Below are 13,703 nucleotides of genomic sequence, written 5' to 3'. Positions count from 1 at the left end.
AGGTGAGAGTGGAATGTGGGGTAGGGGATGTAGGTATATTTGGGGAGGTAAGGTGGGGAGGTAAACAGACAGGACAAAAGAGATGCATACAGGGATGGAATATGACATGGGGAGTGAACAACATTGACTGGGAAGGATGTTTGGAAACCACAAGCCCATGAGCCCACAGATGGCAACAGTGGAACTGAGATCCCCACCCATGGGCAGTCACCACTGCACCTTCACAGCCCAGAGGGTGGCTGTGCTGGCGGCTGCATAGGAGGGGCAGGCTCACCTGTGAGTCGCACCACTTGTGCCTCAAGCTGGCATAGAGGATCATTGACAGAATGCTGGATCTCCCTACGCACCACAGCCCGGACTGTTAGGAGGGTGAGAGGTGGCCCTCCTCCGCCCACACTTGCACAGGGGGGACGAGCCCCATCCCCTGCAGTGCTTTCAGCCGAAGGTGGCACAGGCCCAACGGAGGAGGAGGTCCCGGGTTGGGCACCAGACTTGCTGGTGCCATCGCCATCTGATGTGGGACAGGTGGGTCCGGCCTTCTAATACGTTCTATGTTTAGGAGGATTTAATGACAATATGGGTTGGTAACAGCCAAACAGCATTCCAAATTAGTTGTAACAGCATGCAGTAGAATTCCCATTAACCCAACACACCAGAGTTCCAACAGCTGAACAGCAAGCATAACACATGCATATATAGAACAACAGTGGACATTCCAACAGCATACAGCATTAATTGGTGCAACAGGCCACCAAGATTGTGGTATTTGAACAGGGCACAATCATCAAAGTAAATGCCGATATTTATAAACCGATAGGACATATGTCCCAACAAATGTTTTGAGATTAGACATACCCATTGAGGTGTGGAATTGCATTGTTTATGCAAATACAGTAGGGTGTAAAAAGATACCTCCATTAACAACTTATATATACTTATAGTTTACACTACATTCCTATTGACTGCAGGTATATATCCCCTACATGTATTATTACACTAGGAATGTCCGTTAAATTGTGAACTGGGTTTTGCTACTTCTTTATATACCTGACCTGTATCTGACATACAAACTGTCTGGGATGCAGATGTTGCTGCTACGTATTTATATATTATATTTATATTTATATATCTACATATCTAGATGTGTTCAGGTGACATTATCAGTTATATTTTAACAGCCCCCTACATTTCTAGCAGCACACTGACATTTCTGGGGAACACAATAGCAAGCTACTCATGTGCCAGATTAACCTGTACATGCCGGCCATGAACCAATATTTGTGGACTGTATATATGCTTAGCAGCTACTGGCACTCCCTTCATCCACTTTATATGGGCCTACCCAAGTGTGGGTTGATGGTGCTTAATACAACAGTACTATTTTTATAATGCAAGAGTACAACAACATATCAAAGAAAGTGACACATACACACTCCAGGAATTATACCTTTATTAATTACATAACACACTTTTCTAGAGGCATTCTCATTTATTTGATATAACAATGCATGCAGAAGACTTATTCAAGACTTATTATACCTTTATTAGTGGATTACAATGCTCTTTTCAGACTCTCTCACTTATTTTATATAACAGTACATGCAGAGAAGTTATTCAAGACTTATACCTTTATTATTGGGCTACAACACTTTTTTCAGGCTCTCTCACTTATATAACAATACATGCAGAATAATTACTAACCTGCCTGGTGGCGCAGCCTTAGCAGCCTATCTGCACAGGCTTGCTGATTCACAGCACGGACACCTGCAGCTGTGAAGTAAATGAAGTGGTATTGAGACATACCTATCCATAATATAGACTACAATAGCAATTCTTACATACTTCATTCCATGGCTACCTACTCAGTAGTGGGGCATTTTCCATCCCATGGGCCTCCTCTATCCACTGGTTCAGTCGGTCCTCCTTGTGTCTCTTCAGGTCTGAGTAATGGTGTCTGACCTGCTCACCAGTCCGAGGACACCTGTGGCACTGGTGAGATCATGAGCTAGACTGTTCCAGGCTTCTGCTTTGTATTGGGTGCCCTGGAACTGGCCCTGCAGGAGGCTCTCCTCATGATTATGGACGAGGAGCCAAACCATTACTTTTGACTCCTCAATGCCCCAACTTTGCATCCGAAATCGAGAGCCCTCTCCAACACCGGCCATGCTGACTGCAGATGGGCGCTACAACCAGTTATGGCAAGTGTTCCCACCTATGGAGCTTAAATATGCCTCATTTCCTGCACTTATCTGTGATTGGCCAGTTTTGAAAAAAACTCTGCTGAAAGCACACCTGCTTAACAATGGGTAAACTTCCATTGATATGTATGTGTGTGTAGAAAGTGCATGGTCGTGAAATGCTGTCATGGCTTAGTGGTTCAGTACTGTGATTATGGTGCACATTATCCCGGGTTCAAGCCCTGTCATTGCTTTTATTTTACTACTGGCCAGACTGGCTAGGAGGTGTGGCTGTGTTTAGCCAACTTTGCTCAGCTTTGCCCGATGTTGCTCAATGTTGCGCTGGTTTGTGTGGTGCGCAGTTCCGCGCAATCTCATTTTGCAAGTTGGCGCAATGCGCAACATCGCGCAAACCATGCTCTGCACAAGTTGCCGAGATGCACACCTACGCACAAAGAATTTGCATTAGTTAACGCAGTGCTCAGCTATGAGCAATTACATTTAAATATGCTTAATACTAGTTAACTTTGCTTAGCAGTGTTTCACATTGCTTAAGATATGTTACTTATGCATCCATCAGTATGCATAACCATTTCACATTCTTAGATATATGTATAAAATTCATTCACTACTACATATGCCATTTCAATGCTTTTTACAAAAAATTCAATGATAAATGTCAGGAATTATTTTTATATACAGATTTCCTACTGAAAATAGAAGTGAGAGTGGTGGGACTCAAACATGGAAAGCCTCCTCTTTGTGCGAAGGCTCTACACACAGTGCTATCGCTATTTTCCTTGATTTGCGTATTTGTTTCTTGTTATCCTCTTCAGTGTCTATGCTGCTAACTGTAGCTAAGCAATGGACAAACCCGCGCAAATACAGGCAGCTATATCTGGAATATTAAAAAAAAAAAATAAAAGTTTTACATTTTATAATTGTACAGGAGTTTAAAATGTGGGGAGTGTAGTGTTGGGCATGTACACATTTGAGCAGACTCGCTCATGTAAGTTGACATTTCTCGATTGAGAGACTTGCAGGGGTGTGGATTTTTTGACTGCCCGGCAGTCCGACATGCCCCCTGCACTCCTGCATGCTCCGTGTTAGCTTTAGAGTTTAGGCAGCGCGCCCTCATGAATATGCATGGTGTGCTGCCGTCTTACTCTTAGACTGCAGTTTCCATGTAAGACTAACTTAGTCTTGCACAAAAGGTTAGTGAATCCTGGGGACTGTTTTATGTAAATCTTTGTATTTCTCTGTACATACATTATCAAGCCATTGAATAAATATGCTTACATTTGAAGGCTTTCCATGCATTGTATCCTTCAATCATATCTTTTCATTTTCTAATGGGATTTACAAAAGCAAGTCCAGTTTTATTTTTTTGGAGGGGTGACATAAAATAATAAGAAAATCCCATTCATTTATTTAATATATTCTTTGTCCAGTATAAGGGCTGTGGTTTATAATACATACAAAAAATGGTAGGAGAATTATTTTAGTTAGACTGTCTGTCTCCTAATATGAAAAACATCATCTTCCATTTTGACATTATATTTTTCCAAAATTAAGCACCTCCACAATAATATAGTCAGCTTTCTCCCACCAACGTAACAGCAGAACTGGATAAAGACGACGACTACCAAAGCTGTAGAAAACACTTTAATAACTGGTAAGTGCTTTCGTATAACACTTCATCAGACCATACCACATACTAAATTACATCATTTAAATACACAAGCAGTAACTCAGTTAACTAATCAATTAGTAAAAACAATTAATGCAATAACCTCCTAGCTTATTTAAGGGACACATCATTTAACCCAAAATATTTGCCTGATTCAATGACAGGCCATTCTTAAAGGCAAAAGAGGGACTTAAACCAACAGTGCTTCTAATTTTTTCATCAACCAGCAATACCTGCCAGTTGTGTTTAATCATGTCACATACAATAACTATATTACTTGCATAGGCAAGGGAAATCCATTGAAGCAATGGTTGCGTTATGGGGGAAAAGTTGAAGGAAGTGAAAATCTCAGATAGGATAGAGACATTTCCATGTTGTACCTGCAAAGACTGTCCTTTTATTTCAAAGAAAAAATTCTTTATTCATCCCACTACGGGGATTAAGTATCAAGTAAAGTTTTATGCAGACTGCACTAGTGCAAATTTAGTTTATTTGGTCATGTGTAAAATATGCCCCTCTTTTTATGTGTGGATGACTAGTAGAAAATTGAAAGACAGGGGGCTTGAACATGCAGGAGACATTAGGAGAGATGTTCATACCAACACATTTAAATAAACACAACAAAGCCAATGAGGGTCACACACAAGTTTATGGTGTTAAATAATTTACATGAGAACATTAGGGGAGGTAGCCTGTTAAATAAAATAGAATGTGAAGAGTTGAAATGGATTTTAATGTTGCAGGCGGACAAAGATTTTGGATTAAATGATAGTGTCCCTTTAAAACCTTATTTAAAAACTAGGAGGTTATTGCATTAATGGATTTTACTAATTAATTGGTTAATTGAGTTTTTGCTTGTGTATTTAAATGCGTTTTAGTTTGTGGTATGGTCTGATGAAGTGTTATACAAAAGCGCTCATCAGTTATTAAAATGTTTCCTACAGCTTTAGGGGTCATTGTCTTTATCCAGTTCTACTGTTGACATAATATTTTCACATTTCTTGCTAATGTAATTATAAATGAGACATATAATGATCTCTATACTACTCCACAAAACAATCCCTAAGTATTTTAGTTGGATATATTAGCTATTGATATTTAGTTATTAATGATTCTGCAACTATAGTATTAATAAATATAGATTTGGTTTTAAATTAAACTTTCAACCTGATATTTTCACAAAACATAAACAAAAAAAGTACATTATTAATTAATTTTATTTAAACATATTAATGTCAGAAGAATGTCATCTGCAAGAAGTATTTTTTGTAAATATTCTATTTATTTCAAAGCTTTTTACATTATTTTCTTGTCTAAACTGATTATCCAAGGGTTCATTTGAAAGAGCAAATCATAATTGTGATAATGGACATCCTTGTTTGATACTTTTGTTTAAATGAAATACCTGTGATAGGAAACTCCTGTAATTAAGATCCTTGTTTGATAACCTTTATTTACATGAAACCCCATGGTAGAAAAGTCCCCATTTTAACAAATTATATAAAATTATTGTATAATCAGTGGAAATCAAAACATATCTAAAACAAATGCTGTCAATTTAGTAAATAAAAAGCTTTTTAACATTTAAGCTTATAATATCTAGTACAGATATATATATATATATTTTTTTGCATACTCCATTAATGTAACAGTTCTTTTAATATTATCTTGCGTTTGTCTTGGTTTTAATGTAGTAATGAATTTATACATATCGGCATTTAATAATGATATGAGTTTGTAGCATTAATAATGGAGTGAATCTTTACTGTGTTATAGTATTGGGATTGTCAGTGTGTATTTGCAAGATGGGTTTAATATTATTTTATACCTTAGTCAAAGTTATTAGAAAATAGTTCCTATAACTGGAATATTTCAACTACTCCTGGTGCTTTATTTAATTTAATTTTTATTGGTTCTATAGGTGTGTTGCTTATGAACACTGTTAAATGTTGACTATTCTCTCTTGAAATGTTTTTCACCAATGACATTATCTGAACTACTGATTTTGTAATGATATTTTAAAAGTATAAAAGTATGCTTTTATGATGTAATGCTTTCCTTCCTGGATCTTGGAATTTAATATTTTTACAAGATTAATCTTATTAGTAAGTGTACATGTCTGCTAATCTGAGTAGACATTTTGGTGTCATAATCCCCCATATCCCCTTACTCTTGTGCTAACCCTAACTCTGGACATTAATTTATGAAAAGCTCTTTCCTTAACAATATCACTATTCAGACTAATTTTGCTTGAAGTAATTGTTAGAGTAAGGATTAAGTGATCAAACTATTTTCATTTTTGGTCATTTTATAGTCTATTTCTTTTGGGGAGATTCTTAAGTTTTTGAGGTGTTTCAATGATTGTGCTTCCCTGCTTGTACCCTTCAGTACTCAGTCATATAATTATACACACACACACACACACTCATAGTTTATATAGATAGATATACATATAGATAAACTGATTTTATACACACACACACACACACACACACACACACACACACACACACACACACACACACACACACACACACGACTTTCAAAAGATCAAATGCTCCTAATGTTGAATGTCTAATTGTCAAAAGATGAGAATGTTACCTGTTTTTTTGCTGGTTTTGGTGCTCCGGGGAGAGGGGTCAGGAGTTTGCCCACCCCCAAAGCTGTGCATTATTGCAGTCAAGCAGAGTGCCCTCTTCAAAAGGAACCTTGATGATTGGATGGGAGAAAGGAAATTCACCCTGGGGATCACGTCAGTTGCCCTGCTAGACAGGGGTCCAGGGAAGTAAATAGTTTGGGAACAAATAGCCAGGGAATTGTTATGGTTAGGCTTGTGTAGACCTTAGGGCCGGTAGCCTAGTACCAACCAATATATATATATATAATTTTATATATATATATATATATATATATATATATATATATATATATATATATATATATATAATTTGCAGAAGATGTGGGGGGCACAGGGGACTTGCCTTATGCAAAGAAAAAGGGTTTGACATGTGTTGATCCTTTAAACCTTCAAGGTTTTGAATGTATTCCATATACGTATGTGTGTGTGTGTGTGTGTGTGTGTGTGTGTGTGTATATGTTAGCATTGTTGCCTCACAGCAAGAGGTTCTTCGGTTTGATTCTCGGCTGAGGTGCCTTCTATGTGGAGTCTGCATGTCCTTCCTGTGGTCACATGGGTTTCCACCAGGTGCTTCGGTCTCCTCCCACTTTCCAAAAACATGCAGCAGGGGAATTGTACACACTAAATTTGCCCTAGGTGCGAGTGTGTGTGCGAGTCAGTGGTATGGATGAACTACTGTGGCAGGGCTAGCAACCCAGTGGTGTAAACTTTGGCTCGAAATGATTGTCACTTCACTGTTGTGCAAAATAGGAAAAAAGGGTTGAGGATATATAATATATATATATATATATATATATATATATATATATATATATATAACACACACGCATACAAAATTGCTGAGGATTTAGGAGATGCAGTCCACCATATGGGAGAGCAGAGGTACTTACCCCTTGCAAGAATAGTTAAAATACGTTCTGTAAACATCTTTATGTAAATATGTTTATGCAATACAAATCAATGTAAATGTTACTGTACTTCATGTGTCATCAATGTGTGTGTGCCTGTTTAAGGGTATGTTTGGTACTTTTGAATGAAATACTCAAATATTGGTATCTCTTTGGTGTACAAGACTGACATTCCCTAGGTAAGGAAATATCCCCTTTCCCTAGAGTTTGTGAGATCTTTGCGCTATTATTTATAATTAGCAGGGGATGTGGGAGTGCTGGGGGGAGGGGGCCTGCCCTCCTGCAAAAACATTTGCATTTTATTTTGCATGCTCTGAGGTTAATCTTTGGAGCATGGCAAGTAGCATGTTGATGTTTTGTTGATGACATTAATGCATCGACATTTTGGACATCGATATTTCTTTATCCATTCAGTTTGAAAGTGTATATATTTTTGCATCCCTGCATTTTATACTCCTCTACTTGCACCCACCAAGGATTCCTGAGCAGATAAGAGCCCTACAGCCCATTTGCTCCTGCCTGAGAATCCCTCATGATCTCATCCATTCATAGCAAGAGTTGAATAGCACAGAGTGGGCCAGTTTTGCTGGACCTGTGTGAAAGCTTACCCTTTACCCAAGTACAGCAACCCCCTGACCTGTAGTGGCTCTTTCATGCTCCACTATAGCTGACTTCTGTGTGCTCCCCTTGGCTCGCTGTTTAATTTCTCCAAGTCTTTTGGGTTTACTAATACTATGATAGGAATAGGCCCCATTCATAAGTCAAAGTATGATTAAAGTTCATGAAATTAGTATTGTTTCAGTCTTTGATGTTAGCTAGAAGTGCTTTTTGCAGCACCCACAATGTGCCCAGAATTGACTCCTCCTGCAGTTCATCGGTAACATATCCAAGTATGATTGTAGATTCTTTTTTATAAGACCAATTACTTCTAGTATTATTGGAACTGTCTGGGTATCCTTCTTCCACATTATCCTCATTTCTGCCTATAAATCCTGTTATTTTATGAATTTGTGTCTCTCTCTGTACATAAGACACTATAGCCACTGGGTGTAGCAATTTCATTGATGCTACTTTTGTCTTTTTTTCATGGACTACTACACCTGGTTTTCTTGCATCCATTTTTGAACTGTTGGTAATGGGTGATCCCATGTGATATAAACTTCATTATTTTCTATAACGCTTTGTGACTCATTTCCAGTGCTTCTTAGTTCACTATTATAATGTTTGCACAATCCCCAATACAACAGTCTTGCCACATTATTATGCCTTTCAGTATACATTCCTTCTGCCATTAGTGTTATCACAACCAGCAACAAGATATGCAACTGTTTCCAATTCTGTTTTTACAAAACCTGTATTTGTCTGTTTCTCCCAAATGTCCAACAGACTTTGTAAACCAACGTGTATGTAGTCACCTATCCTGGGCTGTCAGTATTAACCATTTGTCTTTTGGTTTAAATTCACTTCTTAATCTTTCCTGTGTTTGGTCCTTATTGACATGAGGTTGTTCCAAGAGTTTTATGCACTTGCAACTATATTTATGCATTTTCCACATTTCTTACTTATCATCTGATCCTTTATCTTATATAGTTGTTGTGTTTGTTTTTTGGCACATTCAGTTGATCCCTGATTTTTATCTACTTCTGGTTTAATTTCCATTCTCTCTTGACAGTGATGTGCTTCTGCTAAACTAAGCAGGGAAGCCATCTTGGACACATTCTCATATTTTAAAACCTTCACTATGTTTGGATATTGTGAGGTCAGCAGATATGTACGCAGTCTTACGACTGCAGATCTACACATGTAATCAATTTCGAGAAGGTCCATACCTCCTTCAAAATGGGTAATATATAATTTTGGTATAGAGTGATTTTTATAAATCATTTGATAAGAATGAAGCATTTTTCTTGTTTTCCTGTCCAACTGATGCAATACCTTTTGGGCCAATAACTCTAAAATGGTAAGTTATGATAGGAAGAGCAAATTGGTTTATAGTCTAGACTTTGTTGCGTCACAGCTGTTTTCAGTATTAGTTTTAGCCTTCTAAAATATTCCTTACTAAGTTTTATTTACATTTTTTCATGTTTTATTGTTGATCCTTCATTAATTCCCAAATATTTATACACTCCCTCTTGCTCAAGTTCCTTTATATCACATTCCTGTCCCAGACTGATATTTTCTTGGTGCTGCAGCGTTCCTGCTTTAAATGCTGCTTTTGCACATTTTTCAAGACCAGATAACATTCTTATATCATCTGAGAAAGTTTTGACCATTTGTAGTTGTGCTTTCAGTTCCTCATCAGGCGAGCTATATCATTTTAAATCATCCAGAAAAAGAAGATAAGAGAGGTCTTTAAACTTTGTTGTTTTCTGGGACCCAAATTGTTGCCATAACCTAATCTGTTAAGTAGACAGCTTATGGACTAAGGGCAAGACAGAAGAGCAGCAGTGACAGAAAGTCACACTAATATCCCCCTTTGAATTTTTATCCCTGGAATAATAATTTGTTTCATGGTCGCTGTAATGTAATAGATCAGTGTGTGGTGTATCTTGTACATTTGTAATTACTCTCTTCTCCATGAATGTGGGATGCCATCAAATGCTTTTTTGTAGTCTGTCCACGCAATTCTTCCCCTTTGTACAGTTCTCCATTATGACTTTATTTAACAGATGATCCTTTGTTCCATATGACTTTCTTTTGTTGCCCTTTGGTTCTATTGTCATGATTGTGTTTCCTTCTAAATGACTATAAACTCTATTGGCATCCGTTCCACTGTATACTTTATATATTGTCAGAATGCAAGTTATTGGCCTATAGTTTTTAGGATAGCTTGCAGGCTCACACTTAAGGAGGAGCATTGTTTTTCCTGATAACCAGGTTGGCATCTGTTCGAGGTGTGCATATAAATAGTTCTTGCTCATAGCTAAATCTGTATATAAAGATGTTAATAATTTTAGCCAGAAGTTAGGTACTGCATATGGGCCTGGGGTTTTCCATTTAGGAGCTTTTCTTAATTTTGTTTCAATTTCTCTGGCTGTTCATCCCATTCCATATCCTGTACATTTGAACTTATTTTTTCTTTTACTTCCTGTATCCATTCATCATCTTTATGTTCCACAGGATCTTTATTGATGTTCCTTTAAAATGTGTCTATTTCTTCTTTTTTTGTTGGTATTTCAATTCCTTTTGCCTTGTTTCTGAATTCTTTATAACACTTTTTGGGTAATCAATAAACTGCTTATTTTGTATTTTTCCTTTAAATTTATCTGTATGTCTTCTAAGGTTTTCTGCCTGTGCTGATATCTTTAGTTCATTTGCAATAATATATGATACTGATCTGCTTTCATATTGTGCATTGCTTTCATCATGGCTATCCTTCTGAGTATTTTTGTTGCCCCTGTTCTGTACTCTTCTAACGATGACACTTCTCTTAATTGATTTATAGATTTCTCTAGTTGATACTTTCATGATGGCATTTGATTTCTCCCCTTCCTTTCCCTTACCGCCCTGTGTTTTTGAGGTAAGACTTCATCTGTTATTAATTAAGCTGCACAGTAATGTAGCCTATTTCTTTATATCGCATCAGTTTCTATGAACAGTCCTCATTACTGTGTTCATTTGTTTTTATCAAACTTCTAACAGTTTGGATCTTATTGATTTTCTTTAGTACATTTCTTTCATTGATCTTAATATGTCTATCCATCTCTATTAAATCAAGGAGCTCTTCTCTTAGACCATTTTCTTCTAAACTGAGGGCATATTTTTTGTTCTCCATTTCCTGTGGGCATTCTACAGAAAGTTCCAGAGCATCTTACTGTGTCATTTTCAGCCTGTGTCATCTGTTGCTCTTTCATATGGGAACTCTCTGACCTATCACTCCACAACATTGATTGGGTCAGAGTTGACAGTTTCCTGTTCCTTCCCTTGCTGTGTAACTCCAATTGAACTTTTATATTGGTTTCCTACTGAAGGAAAGTATCTTCATATGGTAACTGATCAAATGTGTCCTGCTCCGCTGGTTTCTCCTTCATTTGGGAATTCATTTTTCTATCCTGCTATGGTGCTGTCCCAGTTAGATTTTGCACACTAAATTCTTCACTTTACAGGTAATCCATAACCTTAGTTTCTATTTCTGTAACTTCTCCATTACTAATCCTCAATTCTCCTTCCTCAACTCATTTCACTCATTTATTCTTCCTTAACTCATTCTGGATTTTTTTTTTACTTTCTATTCTCTCATATTTTCTTTCTTTTTACTCCTATAGATGTTTTCTACATGCTGTACTAATATTCATTAATTTGCTCGTATTCTTTTTACCTCTCCATTTACATTTTTTCATTTCCCTCATTATACTAATATCCTCCACTGTTTTACCTAAATATGCAGATACCTCATCCCTTCCCACTTGTAAATAATATCTCTGCCTAAACAGTAATGCCTTATTTTTTTCCTCAGTTTCTTTTTCCATGTCACACTACTCTCTTGATTTATTCTGTAAATACTCAACACATTTCTATAAATTTTCCCATACTTTACTTTCTATTCCTTTCTTACATCATCCTGCCACTGAGGAAAGGAAAAACACTTTTTATACTTCTTTTTAAACTCAGTCCATCATTTAAACCAGTTTTTTTTAACTCCTTCATGCTTATATGATCTATTGATAAGTACAGCGCTTCCCACGCTCCAGTTTCATCCTATAATCTCTCATATTTATTCTTTTTATTCCCTTTGCTATTTTAATATACCCCCTTTCTTCCAGCACCTCCATCCACATTGCTAAATGGACTGAAAAACCTGTCACAACTGTATCACCATCTCCTACCCTCATACCTTCCGATAATACAAAATATTCAGTTTCAGATCCAAATGCCCATGTTCTGTAAGTCCACTGACTTTGGTTCCATGTGGCTAATTTGCCACATTTTATCACTTCCTGTATTTTTTTACATCTTTTCCTTCCTTTTTACATTTTCTTCTTAAATCACAATTAAAGTCCCTTGCAATTATAATTTTCATGTTAACAACCACATAGTCCTATTCTCTTGCTTTCCTAGTTATAGATGAACATAATGCTATACTTCTCTAAACATGTTATGTCCAGATCACGTCCACAACATCTAACCTTCCTATCCTTACCTACATTTCAGCTAGCATTTTCAAACTTTTATTTCTACACAAAATAGCCACTCCAGAGCAACGTTCACTTCCTAGGTTCCACACTATATTTCCACCCACACTTTTTCTGTTTGCAGTCTTTCTTCACTTCTCAGGAATCTTACATCCTCTAACAGAATAACATCCACATCATATTTAGCACACCATTCCAATATCCCTGTCCTTCTTACAGTGTTAATAATAATGTTCACATTTGCTGAAAGTATTCTAAAGTTGTTGCTTTTCCTTCTTTTATGTTTAGGGGAAATGTTTTTAAATTTTTGTTTTCTTATTTTTATCTTTCCCCAATTGAATATTTCTTCCTGGGTTTATGTATAAATTATCATTGATTCTCAGAATCTGATTTTTCAAAGGCTAGAACTTCAAAAATTATCATCAATCCCTTCTCTTGACCTCTCTTTCTGCATGCACTCTCTCCCCACACTTTTTCTTCTTCTACAGTTTCTTCTTCACCTAGTACACCCTCTCCCCCAGACACTTGTTGCCCCTCCTCATGTATGTTTTCTTCACTTACCCCATCATGTTCATTATTTACCATTTGCTATTGACACTCCATCCAAGTGTCCCTTTTTTTGTACAACCTGCATTCAGGAATGCACCTTCTAGCTGCATGTCCTTTCTCTCCACACTGGTTACATTGCATCGTGTCATCGTGTCACAATCATTAATTCGATGAGAAAAGTCCCCACAAAAGAAACCTGATTTAGGCTGGTCAGTGACAATAATAACTCTTGTCAAGTGTTTCACAATTTTTTTTTTAACATTTCCTTACAGCTTCTTATCTGCTCTCTTCATACTGTAAGTTTCTCTCATCTCTAACCAGAGGTGCTGGAAGTTGCTGAAGGCTGGGAGTGCAGAATGCAAAAGGGGCATTTTGTAATTTAAAAGGACATTTTATTTAGCTGTCTACTGTGTCTGTGTGTGGATGGTGGGGGCTGAAAACAGTGAGATTATTTCTTAAATTATTCTCGCAATCAAACATTAGAGGTATGCACACAGTGTGGTCATTATTTTTCTAATTTTCCTGACATTTAAACCTCAGCGGTATTATGCACAGAAGTTCACTGTGGCTTTTGTCAGGGCTGTGACAGTGTAATCATTATTTCATTAA

This window comes from Protopterus annectens, chromosome 14.part0 (assembly GCF_019279795.1).
Source record: "Protopterus annectens isolate FY-2018-M chromosome 14.part0, PAN1.0, whole genome shotgun sequence".
NCBI lineage: Eukaryota > Metazoa > Chordata > Ceratodontiformes > Protopteridae > Protopterus > Protopterus annectens.
This window is presented reverse-complemented; position numbering follows the sequence as displayed.